This window comes from Nycticebus coucang, chromosome 3 (genome assembly GCF_027406575.1).
Source record: "Nycticebus coucang isolate mNycCou1 chromosome 3, mNycCou1.pri, whole genome shotgun sequence".
Classification (NCBI taxonomy): Eukaryota; Metazoa; Chordata; class Mammalia; order Primates; family Lorisidae; genus Nycticebus; species Nycticebus coucang.
In genome coordinates, this window is record NC_069782.1 from 31,195,972 (window position 1) to 31,208,910 (window position 12,939).

Consider the following 12,939-nt stretch of genomic DNA (forward strand, 5'->3'; position numbering starts at 1 on the left):
ATGGGAGAGTGAAACACAAGAAGAGTGAGTCTGCTGCAGCATGTTGGAAACCGTTAATAGAAAGTAAATAGGTTTCGGCAATAGTGGTGCTTGCCACAGGATCAGGACTGGATTCACCAGGCAGAAGATAATAGGTGAAGAAATCATGTTTATTCTAAAAAAAAAAAAAAAAAAAAAAAAAAAAAAAAGAGCCAGCCTTATCCCTAGCTCATAACTATTCTTCAATAAAACAAATAGATCAAAGATCAGTTTCAGGAACCCAGTCCTTCAACCCTCCAAGAAAGATGTGAGAAGTTATCCATATCACAGAGCTGGAAGGTTCTATTTCTAATTTAGAGACAGATGGCTACCATCCAGGTCAAAGCCTTTCTCTCTCTTGATACTCTTAATCTACTTCTCTTGAAAGTTTTACCCAAGCCCATAGACATGGACAAGGATCCTGACCACTCAGACCCATGTTGTTCACATCCATATCCAATATTTTATGTCATTCGCTGAACTGATAAGTTCACAGAAGCAAGGATAAAACCTGTATCATTGGCCACATTCCCCCTACCTATGATTTAATAGGTGCTCAATGAATAAATGAATCAAGCTTACAGTGGAGACCGTACATTTTGGATTATCTTTTCAACAGTCACATTGTTGATAGATTCAATATCATTTGTATATTAAATACATCAAGCACATCAACTGGTCTGCAAATGAACTCTCAGCACATGGACCATCTGTACGTTGGAGACTGTCTGTCTTTACATTTATTTATTGAGTCTTTTTTTTTTCCCTACCTTAAAATTTTTGCCTCACAGAATGTGCCTCAACATGTTGCACTGAGTTTTTTTTCTTTCTTTTTGTTCCTACTTTCTTTTCCCTTTAAAAATGAGTCCTTTGAAGGTCTTGGCCACATGTCAATTCATGAGGATTAAGCATCAGCAGGGCTGCTGTGCGACAATTCAGAAATTGACTACATCCTGTGAATTGGCAGCACACAGCCGGCTATCATGCAGGAGGCACTGTTGTTGCAGTGAAGGCATGTGAAATTAAGCAGCTGTCTTGTATTCGTCACTGGTGATGGGTGGAGGCGGTTGGCTGTAATCTAGATCCATTTGGGAGTTTTACTTGAAAGTTTACTTTAAAATAGGACTCATCTGAAAGAGAACATGTTTCACCTATCCTTATTTTCTGTAAATTGCAACAACTCTATAATGAAAACATACACACACAGATACACACATATCTGCACACCCTAAGATCTTTATGGTTATCATCTTCTCTGTCGTAAGGATTACATTTAATTCCATATAAACTGTCAGGCTACTCAATGAGGCCATTGGTCTGGTTACTTTTATTCATAATCCAGGTGTGTTCATGATGCAGCAATAAATCATTTTCGAAAGAAGTGGAAGTGGGGAAAAAGGAGTTAGCAGTAAATCTTGAGATGACAACAAAGTTGTTTTTTTTTTTTTTTTTCCAATAGACACTCTGGCAGGTGGGCAAGGATTCCCCATTCCCTCCTTATCTCATCATAGTCTAACTTTGCTAATGATAATAGATTCAAGGAAACTTCAAGGCAGAAGTTAGCGCTGGAAATCAGCTAGATTAAGCCCCCTCTTTTTTAACCAGAAAGCAAACTGAGGTACAGAGAAAGGATGAAGGGATGAGAATAAGACAATGATAACATAAATGAGGACAAGACTTGATTTCTAGTCTAGTGACAAGCTTATTTCTTGACAGCGTGTTCACACCACAGAGATGAAATATAAAACCTTTCTCTACACCTAGCTGGGATTTTTGGGTTTCCATATTCTAGAAACTTGCAGAAGCACGGAAAATATTCAGGGAATTTTTTCAGGAACTGCTTCATTTTTAGTCCCTTGCTAGACCTTGCAAAGGAAAGAAAAAAATGTTGGCCCATAACATCATGCTGCCAGTGGTAACCCTTTGGAATTCAATACTCTATGCAGAGTGAGGAAGGTCAAATACAAAGAAGCTAGGGAAGTCAAAACATCACTCTAGCGAACAGCGTACAATGTTCCTACATTCTTACTCTGGGTACCATATAGTTGAAAGGGTGTTTATGAAACATAACAATTCAAAAGTTTCTCTGCTTAGGCTACTTGTCATATACTTTCACAAAGATGAGCAGCATTCTAACACAGAGGTATAATGTGAATGATTTTTGTCTTGAGGTGTGCAGAGGGGTAAACAGGCAAGGCTGGTGGGTGCAAGCAGTTGATGCCACTTCATACGTTTACCAAAGCACAAACCTATTTTATTCATTGATGAAAGATCATTGAGAAGCTGCTTAAAAGAACAGCATTACAAGCTCCAAGGATTCAAAGATGAACATGGTACATTCCAAGACCTTAGGGCACTCAGGAATTTCCTACCCCATCTATGGTATTATTTATTTTAGATTTTTTTTTCATCCCAATTTAAATCAAGTCATCTTTTTAAATTTTGTTTAATCCTAAGCAACCAGGCCTTTAAATCACAGTTTTAAGTGCACACTGTATTTTTCCTGTCCAACATTAAAATATATATACATTTACTAACATAAAATAAAACATTTATTGACGTCTCATCTACAGCTACTCATATACTACTAATATTATACAAATCCTATTTATGGAAACATGTGTTTAGAGGTTCAGCCTCATGAACAAGGACTATATTTCCTCTCATCCAAAACACAGTTGAAAAAGCAGTTGATACAATAACATCACATACAGTAGCAAAACAAAGCAATGCCACTTAAATCAAACATACCAGATGTAAGGCATAAATTCTGATTTACATCTTATTACATTTTCTTAAGTGTACATTTTAGAATCAATGAAATAGAATGATGAACAATGTACAGAGCAAGTATAGTAATGCCTCAAAAGAAGGATGAATTTTTTCAAACACTGGCCTTTCAATTTTGAGGAAAACTAGAGAGAGTGATGACTTTGGAATAGGATACCTGTGGTGCAGGGTGTCCTGGGTGGTATTATTCCCTGGGGATTTTGAAAGGCCCGAGGGCAGCCAGAGAGCCCTGAATGAGGTCTTATAAAAGAAAGACTGTTCGAGGATGCTGGGAGGGTGAAAGAAAGTTGTATGCAGGACTGTCTGTAGACTTGGACCCAAGTGTCAGTGGTGAAAGTCATTCTCTCTGACATTAACACCAGGCCTGCAGAATTGTGAAATTTGTCCTATAATTTTTTTAAATGGGGATTTGGGGGATTTAGCTACAATATTTCAACAAAAAAAATTTTTTTTTTTTTTGCTCTTAAAATGAGGGCCTTGGGAGGGCTGATTTTATTTTATATTTTAAATGGTTAAAATTCTTGTGATGGTGTAAAGCTAAGTAGTGCTGTTAGGTTTAAATATGATCCTAGACTCTGAAAAGTCTAAAAAAAAAAAGAAAAAGAAAGTCTAGAAATCACCTTAAGAGTCTACACCTGGGTCCAACCCTTATCTAAATTACTATATCATACATTTAATACAGAGAGTCCTCAACTTATGATGTGCAGTTCAGGATTTTGCAACTTTAGAATGGGACAAAGCTATATGCCCTTGGCATGTTCCTCCACGGTATGATGGATAAATCCATTGTATAATGGAGATATTGTGAATAGGGGGCACACTTTTGATTTACTGTATTTATTTATTTATTTATTTATTTATTGAGACAGTGTCTCACTACGTCACCCTCAGCATCACAGCTCACAGCAACCTCAAACTCTTGGGCTTAAGCGATTCTATTGCCTTAGCCTCCCAAGTAGCTGGTACTACAGACTCCTTCCACAACGCTGGGCTATTTTTTTGTTGCATTTGTCATTGTTGATTTTAGCTGACCCAGCCAGGTTGGAACACGCCCACCCCGTGTATGTGGCCTGCACCCTAACCACTGAGCTATGGGAACCAAGCCCATATTTTCTACTTCTAATAGGGTTGCTGGGATATGGCTCCATGGTAAGTCCTTGTTTTGTTTTGCTTTTTCATTTAAAATATTCCATTTGAAAGTAATTTGAATAGCAAAAACAGGAAAATTCAATATGTTTTCCCTAGCAGAAAATATTAATAGTTTTTAAGCTGGCAGACATTAGAAAAATCAAACAGTTTCTAAATTTAGTTTTTGAGTAAAAGTTAAACACATCTAGATAAAACAGAAATTCAAAGATGATAGCCGAAAAGGACAGATTCTTATTTTAGTCTAAAACACAAGCAAAGCCAATGTTATACATTCTAAAGTCCACTAAATGTATTTACAGCTTTAATTTATTTTACAGAATTTTAATTTAGAATCGGCTTAAACTCAGGAAAATTGCCTTTCAATTGTTTTGAAAGGAAAATGTGGTATGCTGCTGAGATCCAGGAAGTATGTGGACTGTGATGGTGAAACAGGAAATATCATTTGACTTTCAATGGCCAAACATTTTAACAGCCTTTCTATCATTCATGTTATTGTCTAGTAAAACACTAATTTCGTGAATTTGAAGACATTTAAAAACATTTGCTCATTTGATACTTGCCATAGGTGGCAGCAGTAGATTGATTTTTGTTAATCTGGACTATGCTTTCACAGTTATAATGCAGATAAATCCAGCTGGGGTAGGATGTGACTTAGTCACCAGAAGGTCATCAAAGATATGCATTAATTAAAATCTTAAGTATTAATATGAAATATTAAGTGAACTGTAACTAATTTTGGAAGCTCTGCTTAAATAAAAATAATTTGAGATAACCTTAACAAAGTCAACATAAGAGATTATAGGAAGGACATTATTTAGGAGGTTATTGAATGATGATTTTTTAAAAACAAAATTGTTTTATCTTTACCTAATAAAGATAAATCTGATGCTGAAATCATAGAATTATAAATAGACCCTTAAGTAAACATTTGGACTTCAAGTACCTGGATATTGAACATGAACAATCAAAACTTAAATAGTTCTTATGTATATTTTAATCAAGTTAGTGGCAAAGATGGTAATTTGGTTAGTTTTCAGCCAACTTGGCTTCACCTTTATTGTACATTACAATCATGTCATTTTGACTACCTTAGCTTTGGGAAAATAACATTGATTTTGTACATTTACAGTCACGAGACCCCCACCTTCCATTGCATTCATGTCCATAGATGCACCTTTTTTCATTTTGGTTTGGGATCTGTTATTTTTTTCCTCACTTGTGGCATGAAATAATAGATATATCTCTCACATGTATTTACATCATTTTGCTGATTTTCACTCATATGCAAAAGGCAATATAAGTGGAGCTAAATAAGGCAGTAAAGCAATAAGCCGTTGACAGCCTGTAGTCAGAAGAATTTGTATGCAAGGCAGTTTCATTTATCCCCATCAGTTTTCAGTGCAAACAAGAATATGCAACCCAGTTAACTGTACTATGAATATTCATTCTAGATTTTCTGTATTTAGATTCCCAAGAACCATGAGCATATTTTCACATGTTGCATTAACATATGCTTGTTTATATAATTTTGTTTTTCTTTTAATAAAAAGAAATAAATGAATACATTATAAGATTTGCAAAATTGAGACAGTAATGGAGGCTTAGCAGAGGGTCTATAGTTCTCAAACCTGGCTCATGTTCGGAATCATCCTCAAAGCCTTTGAACACTGGTACTCCCCCTTGTTTCCAGTGGGAAGATCTACAAGATGGTAGCAATTACTCTTGTCTGTTCTAACTCCCACTTGCTAGTATGTGTAAGATAGCCTCCAACTCCTAGTGGAGATACACAAGACTCCCTTTTTCTCATCAGCAAGACTAGTTCCAGGTTGCTAGAATCTCACCATTCCTGTTGACTTGAGTCATGGTGTTGGTGGACCATGGAAATTAGAAGACAGAGCAAATTAGCTGTAACCAAAGATCTTTCTACTGATGTTCTAGACTGAGTACAATCTCCAGGTGGTGCTTTTCTCAACCTAAAGAAGAAATCACCATAATACTCAGATTAAATTTGCTATTGGCCAGAGGCATGGGCGCTCCTAACAGTTGAGTGACTCAGATTTATAATAGCATTTAACAAATGAATTACTTAGTGATACATTTTCAAAGTATTTGTAATGGTTCTATGCTTAAAACAATAAAATGATGATAAGTGAATGTAAATAGCAACTAAGTAGAGGCATACATTCATGTACTAGAAGAGTTGATATTGTTGAGTTGTCAATTCCATAAAAACTGATCTCCAAATCCAAATAAATAGCCAAGAGTTTTAAAGAAATTGACTTGCTGAATCTAGAAAAGCAAAGGTAATTAAATTGTCAAAAACAGTAACCCAGAGAAGGAAAAATGTGAATCCTGGTGGAACTAAATTCATAACAGACACAGTTTTAAATGTCTCTACTGTTACTTAATGCATTCAAAGAGGCTACCAGCAAAAATATAAAGCTGTAACAGGGCTGGGAACTGAAGGTTATTCCCATGAGACATTATCATACAAGATTAAGTTCAGTTTTGAACACAACTTCATCTGGAATTGTGAAACAACTCCTAGGTAGCTGTGGAACTCGATGGTTCCTGTGCCTGGAATCACCCAGTCAGATCTGCTGCTTCACTGATCTTCTGGCCATCCTCTGTTAAAATGAATTATCAAGGGATAATAACAACGTCAGGGATTGTTGAGAAACTATATCTGCTTTGTAAATAGGAGTTGAATTCCTCACCGCTTGTAGGCCTGGGATGTTCTATAAAACTAGGATATTTAAATCCACCTCACAAGGTTGTTTCATAAACAGAATAAATAGTGCATGTGAAAGTACTTTGTAGGCTACGCAACCCTAGTCAAATGCTGCTGTTAGTAATAGTGTGAAGCTGCCCTTTTTGAGCTGGATGTGCTCCACCATGGTTCATATTAGTCACCAACTGATCATTGTGTCGGTTTTCAATAGCTTTATGATGATGAAAAGAATCTGGTGAGTAATAAAGATGAATCAAAGAATGGAGAAGAGACACTATGAAGAAAGGTTAAGGTGGTAGGTGGATGTTAATCTGAAAGAAAAAAAGTTATTGGAATTGGTTACATCACTGTTTTTGTACAGAGAATGGAAGTCAGTTGTTAGTCATCAAAGAGTCATAAACAAAATGGAACAGGCCCATGTTGACAAAGTATAGAAAACACAGTTGAGCATAAAAACTGCTTGAATATAATGGCAATCACATCCTGGAACAGCCTTTAAGAGTTAAGTTTGCCAGAGGTTATGAGAAAGCCATCAGGAAAATGATTTAGAATTCACAGGCAGAGCGAGTGGGTGGGCCAAGTCACTCGCTGAGGTGGCATCTACCTCGACACTGTGACAATGAGCAAGCACAGATACACTGCTTATGTGATAAAGGGATCTGCACAGAGATGTCTGAGAGCTCCAGGTTGGTTCCATTTTCAGGGTTGCTTTTACATCTCCCAGCCTGGTCTGTGAACTAGTTCTATCAGAATCGCTTTGTTTTCTTGTTAAAAATACCAACTTCCTAGATATCAAAACACCACTGCTACTTAATCAGATTCCCAGAGAGTACAGTCAGACACAAAATCCAAATTTAATAAAATGCAAAATGATTTTGATACACAATAAAGATTGATAACTGCTGTTTTTAAACAGATGATGGAATCGGTTAATCCCTGCTATATTACTATTAAACTATAAATGTTAAACATTTATCATCTTTCCCACATAAATGTCACCTGAGCTTCTATCCGGTGTAGTTAGCCTCCATAATATTTAATTGATAGTTAATATTTCAACCATCTTTATGAGAAATTAGTAAAACTTGCATTCACCATTTGGTTCTTTAACTGTCTAGTTGAAAGGGAGCAATCTCTCTCAACCAGACCTATGTACACTTTTCTATACTTATTTTACCTAGTTGGCTTTCTAAAATAAATGGTGAAAAATGATGTTAGCAAAAATAAATATGTGATAACTACAAGCAAAATTTCAGTAGGTCATATAGCTACTTTATTTTTATTTATTTATTTATTTATTTTAAGTAAGACTATAATGGCCAGGTGCAGTGGCTCATGCCTGTAATCCCAGAACTCTGGGACACTGACACGTGCAAATCGCTTCAGCTCAGGAGTTCAGGACCAGCCTGAGCAAGAACAAGACCCCGTCTCTGAAAAATAGCCAGGTGTGTGGCAGATGCTTCCCAGCTACTCAGGAGGCTGAGGCAAGAAAACCACTTAAGCCCAAGAGTTTGAAGTTGCTGTGAGCTGTGACACCACAGCACTCTAACAAGGGTAACAAAATGAGGCTCTGTTTCTGAAAGAAAAAAAAATAAATAAATAAAAAGGAAGACTGTAGACCAAGAGTGCTGGCTTACTAGCTTACCTGTTATTCTAACACTTTGGGAGGCTGAGGAAAGTGGATTGCTTAAGCTCAGGAGTTTTAGACCAGCCTGAGAAAGAGTGAGCTCCTATATCTACTAAAAATAGAAAAAAAACTAGCCAGGCATAGTGGTGAGCACCTGTAGTCCCAGCTACTCAGGAGGCTGAGGCAGGAGGATCTCTTGAGCCCCGGAGAGTGAGATTGAAGTTGCTGTGAGCTAGGCTGATGCCATAGCATTCTAGCCTGGAACAAGAGAGAAGACTCTGTCTCAATAATTAATTAAATATAAAGTAAGAATATACATGGAACACAGGATTTTTAGGGTCAATGTGAGAGAGCCAGACCACGGCCATCTTAGGCCAGATCGCTGCCATCTTAGAAGTTAAGTTTCACTTTTGCCGCCATTTTGCTGTATAAGTTTCACTTTCCTATAAGAGGGGGCAATTCCCTGAAATCATACGAGTGCGACCTCCCAATCAGGGACCACCCTCTGCATCAGACCATTTGGCAGCCAATCCCGAGATACCCCCTGTCCTGAAGCCTAGAAAACCCCTCCCACTACCCCATATTATAAAAACCCTATGCCCCAGAGCTCGGGGCTCCTGGTTCGGATCCATTGCAGTGGAGCCCCTGGGAGCCTAGGCTCGAGCTTGTGACAATAAAGGCTCTTTTGCTTTTGCATCGAAATCAGCTCCTTGGTGGTCTTTGGGGACTTGGTGATTTGGGCATAACATTTGGGGACTTGTCTGGGATTCCCAAGACCCCTGAGAATCCCTGATCTGGAGAGCCAATAAGTGGTAAGTGTTTGTCTTGTCTGTTGTGGTTGTTTTTGGAAATCTGTAAAAGGGTGGCTGGTGTGGAGTCAAGGCAGACGAGCTGGCAGCTGATGGCCAGGGGTGCTGTGGAGACGTCCCGGCCCTTTCTGAGAGGGACCTGACCCCTTCAAACTGGGATGTGGAATCCCTAGAGTGCAGAGGGGGCTCAGACCCTCCGGTGTTTATTGAAGAGATTGCCCCACTGGACTGGGACGTGGAATCCCCAGAATGTGGTGTGGATGCAATTCCCCTTGTGGTTCTCTTGAACAGACGTAGCAGGTTGCTCCCACAGCATAGTCAGAGACCGTCGTCCTATTTTCAATTTTGTTTCTGTGGACCGTCAATCTTATGTGTCCTTAGTGTGTTGTGTGTGTTGTGTTTCATTGGTGTTTTAGTGTGGTTGACTATAATGGGGCAACTTTGACTGCTAAAAATAGGACAGACTCAGACGACCCCCCCTGTCTATTTTCCTTGATCATTTCTTAGAAGTAAAGACTAGAGCTCAAGATTTGGGGCTTGTGGTGAAATGAACTAATCTGATTACTTTCTGCAGGAGCGAGTGGCCAACCTTCAATGTTGGCTGGCCTCCAGAGGGAACCTTTCATCTCCCCATTATTTTCCAGGTTAAGGACATTGTTTATCATCCACGAACCGGTCACCCCAACCAGGTTCCATACATCACCACCTGGAAGGACCTACTAGAAGATCCCCCACCCTGGCTGAAAGCAATTCTGCCCCCAGCAGATAAAAACTCAAGCAGTGTGGTTCTTGCAGTGTGCGAGAAGCCTCACAATTGAAAAACCCTCTAAACCCAAATCCTCTGCACCACTCTACCCTGTCTTGCACGATCGTACAGATCAGGATTTCTTTTGTCCTCCTCCATATCACCCTCCAGCCCCTCCACAGGTTGAGCCCGTACCTCCCAGTGAAGTGGCAGCAGGGGAGCCCACTGCTGAAACAGGGGCAGCAGCAAGACCTGTCGCTGGAAGTCCGCCATTCACCAGTGAGCCCATTGGGAGGTGGCTGCTGATTAGACTATCCTTCCCCTGAGGGCCACAAGTCCCCCAGATGCGAATGGGGTTCAGAACCTTTACTATTGGCCCTTTGCCACTAGTGACTTGTATAACTGGAAAATGCAGAACCCTAACTTTTCTGAAAAACCCACCGCCCTACTTGACCTCTTAGATTCTGTCCTCTTCACCCATCAGCCCACCTGGGATGATTATAAGCAGCTTTTACAGGTGCTATTCACCACAGAAGAGAGAAAGAGAGTTCTGTCAGAGGCCCGGAAGTCAGTCATGGGCTGAAACGGGACTCCCACTACCAATCCTGCTGAGATTGATGATGCCTCTCCCCTCACCCGCCCTGATTGGGACTTTAATACAGAATCAGGTCAGGTGAGTCTCTGAGTCTACCGCCAGACTCTAATGAGGGGTCTCCGAAAAGCGGCCCTTAAGCCGACCAATTTGGCTAAGGTAGGGAACGTGCAGCAGGAGAAAAATGAGTCTCCTGCTGCCTTCCTGGAAAGGATCATGGAGACATTCCATACTTACATGCCCATGAATCCTGAGGCAGAGGATAGCAAAGCTGCAGTTATTATGGCCTTTGTTAACCAATCTGCCCCTGACATAAAGAGGAAACTCCACAGAGTAGATAGGCTGGCTGAGAAGTCTTTACAGGATTTGCTTGCAGTGGCTGAGAAAGTATATAATAACAGAGATACTCCAGAGGAAAAGCAGACCCAGGCTCAGGCCAAGCAAACTCAAGACCTGGCTAAAATCCTGCTGGCCACCACTGCTACCAAGCCTCAGGACCAGCAGGCTCAGCTATGGCAACTAACAGAGGAAGATGAAGAAAAATCTTGGGGTGGGGGGGCTCCAGCAACTGCAGAAGGACCAGTGTGCCTACTACAAGGAGATGGGGAACTGGGCTAAAGAATGTCCTAAAAGGAGAGCTGGCAAGCCCACTCCCCATGGTAAGACTCACATTCTAGAACTTGGGGAACTGAGTGACTAGAGGATTCAGGGTTTAGCACCCCTCCCTGAACCCAGGGTAATCCTCAAAGTGGAGGGGACACTGGTAGATTTCCTAGTGGACATGGGCACCCAGTTTTCAGTACTTATAGAAGATCAGGGTAAACTAGACACAAAGAAGTCTTGGGCTCAAAGGGCAACTGGCATGAAACAGTACTTATGGACTACCTGAAGAACTGTGGACCTGGGCACGGGCCGGGTATCCCATGCATTTATGGTCATCCCAGACTGCCCATACCCTTTATTAGGCAGAGAGCTGCTGAATAAAATTGGGGCCAAGATATCCTTCAAGCAGGATGGACCCCAGGTTACAGATAACTGAGGGCGCCCTATACAAGTTCTAACTGTCCAGCTAGAGGATGAATACGAGCTTCACCAACAACCACCACGAGCCCAAGCTGACATTAGTGCTTGGCTCCACTCCCATCCTTCGGCGTGGGCTGAGACAGGAGGAATAGGGCTGGCCATTCATTGGCCTCCAGTTCTAGTAGAGCTTAAACATGGAGCAGAACCCATACGGGTAAAACAATACCCCATAGACGCAGAGGCAAAGAAAGGAATACTTCCACAAATTAGACGCCTCCTACAGGCAGGAATTTTGATCCCTTGCCAATTGACATGGAATACTCTCTTGTTGCCTGTCAAGAAACCCCTCACTAATGACTATCGTCCAGTGCAGGACTTACAGGAAGTCAATAAATGGGTAATGGATATTCACCCAACCATGCCCAACCCGTATACATTCCTGAGTGCCTTAACCCCGACTCAGACATGGTACACAGTTTTGGATTTGAAAGATGCCTTTTTCAGTCTACCCCTAGGTCCACAAAGCCAGGCTAAGTTTGCCTTTGAGTGGAGTGACCCGGAGGAAGGCATCAGCGGACAACTAACCTGGTCCTGCCTACTACAAGGCATCAAGAACTCTCCAACTATCTTTGATGAGGCTCTATATGAAGACTTGGGTGAGTTCCATTTGTTACACCCCGGCCTGACCCTCCTCCAGTACGTAGATGACATACTGATAGCAGCTGCTGATGAACAAGATTGCCTGCAAGGAACGTGGGATCTGCTCGCCACCCTGGGAGACTTGGGATACAGTGCATCAGCGAAGAAAGCCCAGATCTGTCAACAAACTGTGAGTTATTTAGGATATGTGCTTAAGGACGGCCAGAGGTGGCTGAGCGAAGCCAGGAAACAAGCTGTGCTCAGAATCCCAACTCCCACTACTCCCAGGCAGGTGCTGGAATTTTTGGGAACAGCTGGATTTTGCAGGCTGTGGGTGCTGGGATTTGCTGAATTTGCCAAGCCCCTTTATGAAGCCACCAAGGAGGGGCAGCCTTTCCAGTGGTTAGCAAACAGGGACCAAGCATTTAGAGAACTCAAGACTGCCCTCTTAACTTCTCCTGCACTGGGCCTCCCTGATATCACGAAACCTTTCCACCTGTATGTGGATGAACATAAAGGGGTGGCCAAGGGAATATTAACCCAAACCCTGGGACGCTGGATTCGCCCAGTTGCCTACCTATCCAAAAGACTTGACCCAGTGCCCTCGGGATGGCCTCCTTGCTTATGCATTATAGCAGCCACTGCCCTGTTGATAAAAGATGAAGATAAACTTACCCTGGGACAAGAACTGTTGATAACAACCCCCCACACCATTGAGGGGATCTTGAAGCAGCCCCCGGACCAGTGGATGAGTAACACACAGTTGACTCATTACCAAAGTCTACTACTGAATCCACCATGGATTCAATTCCTTCC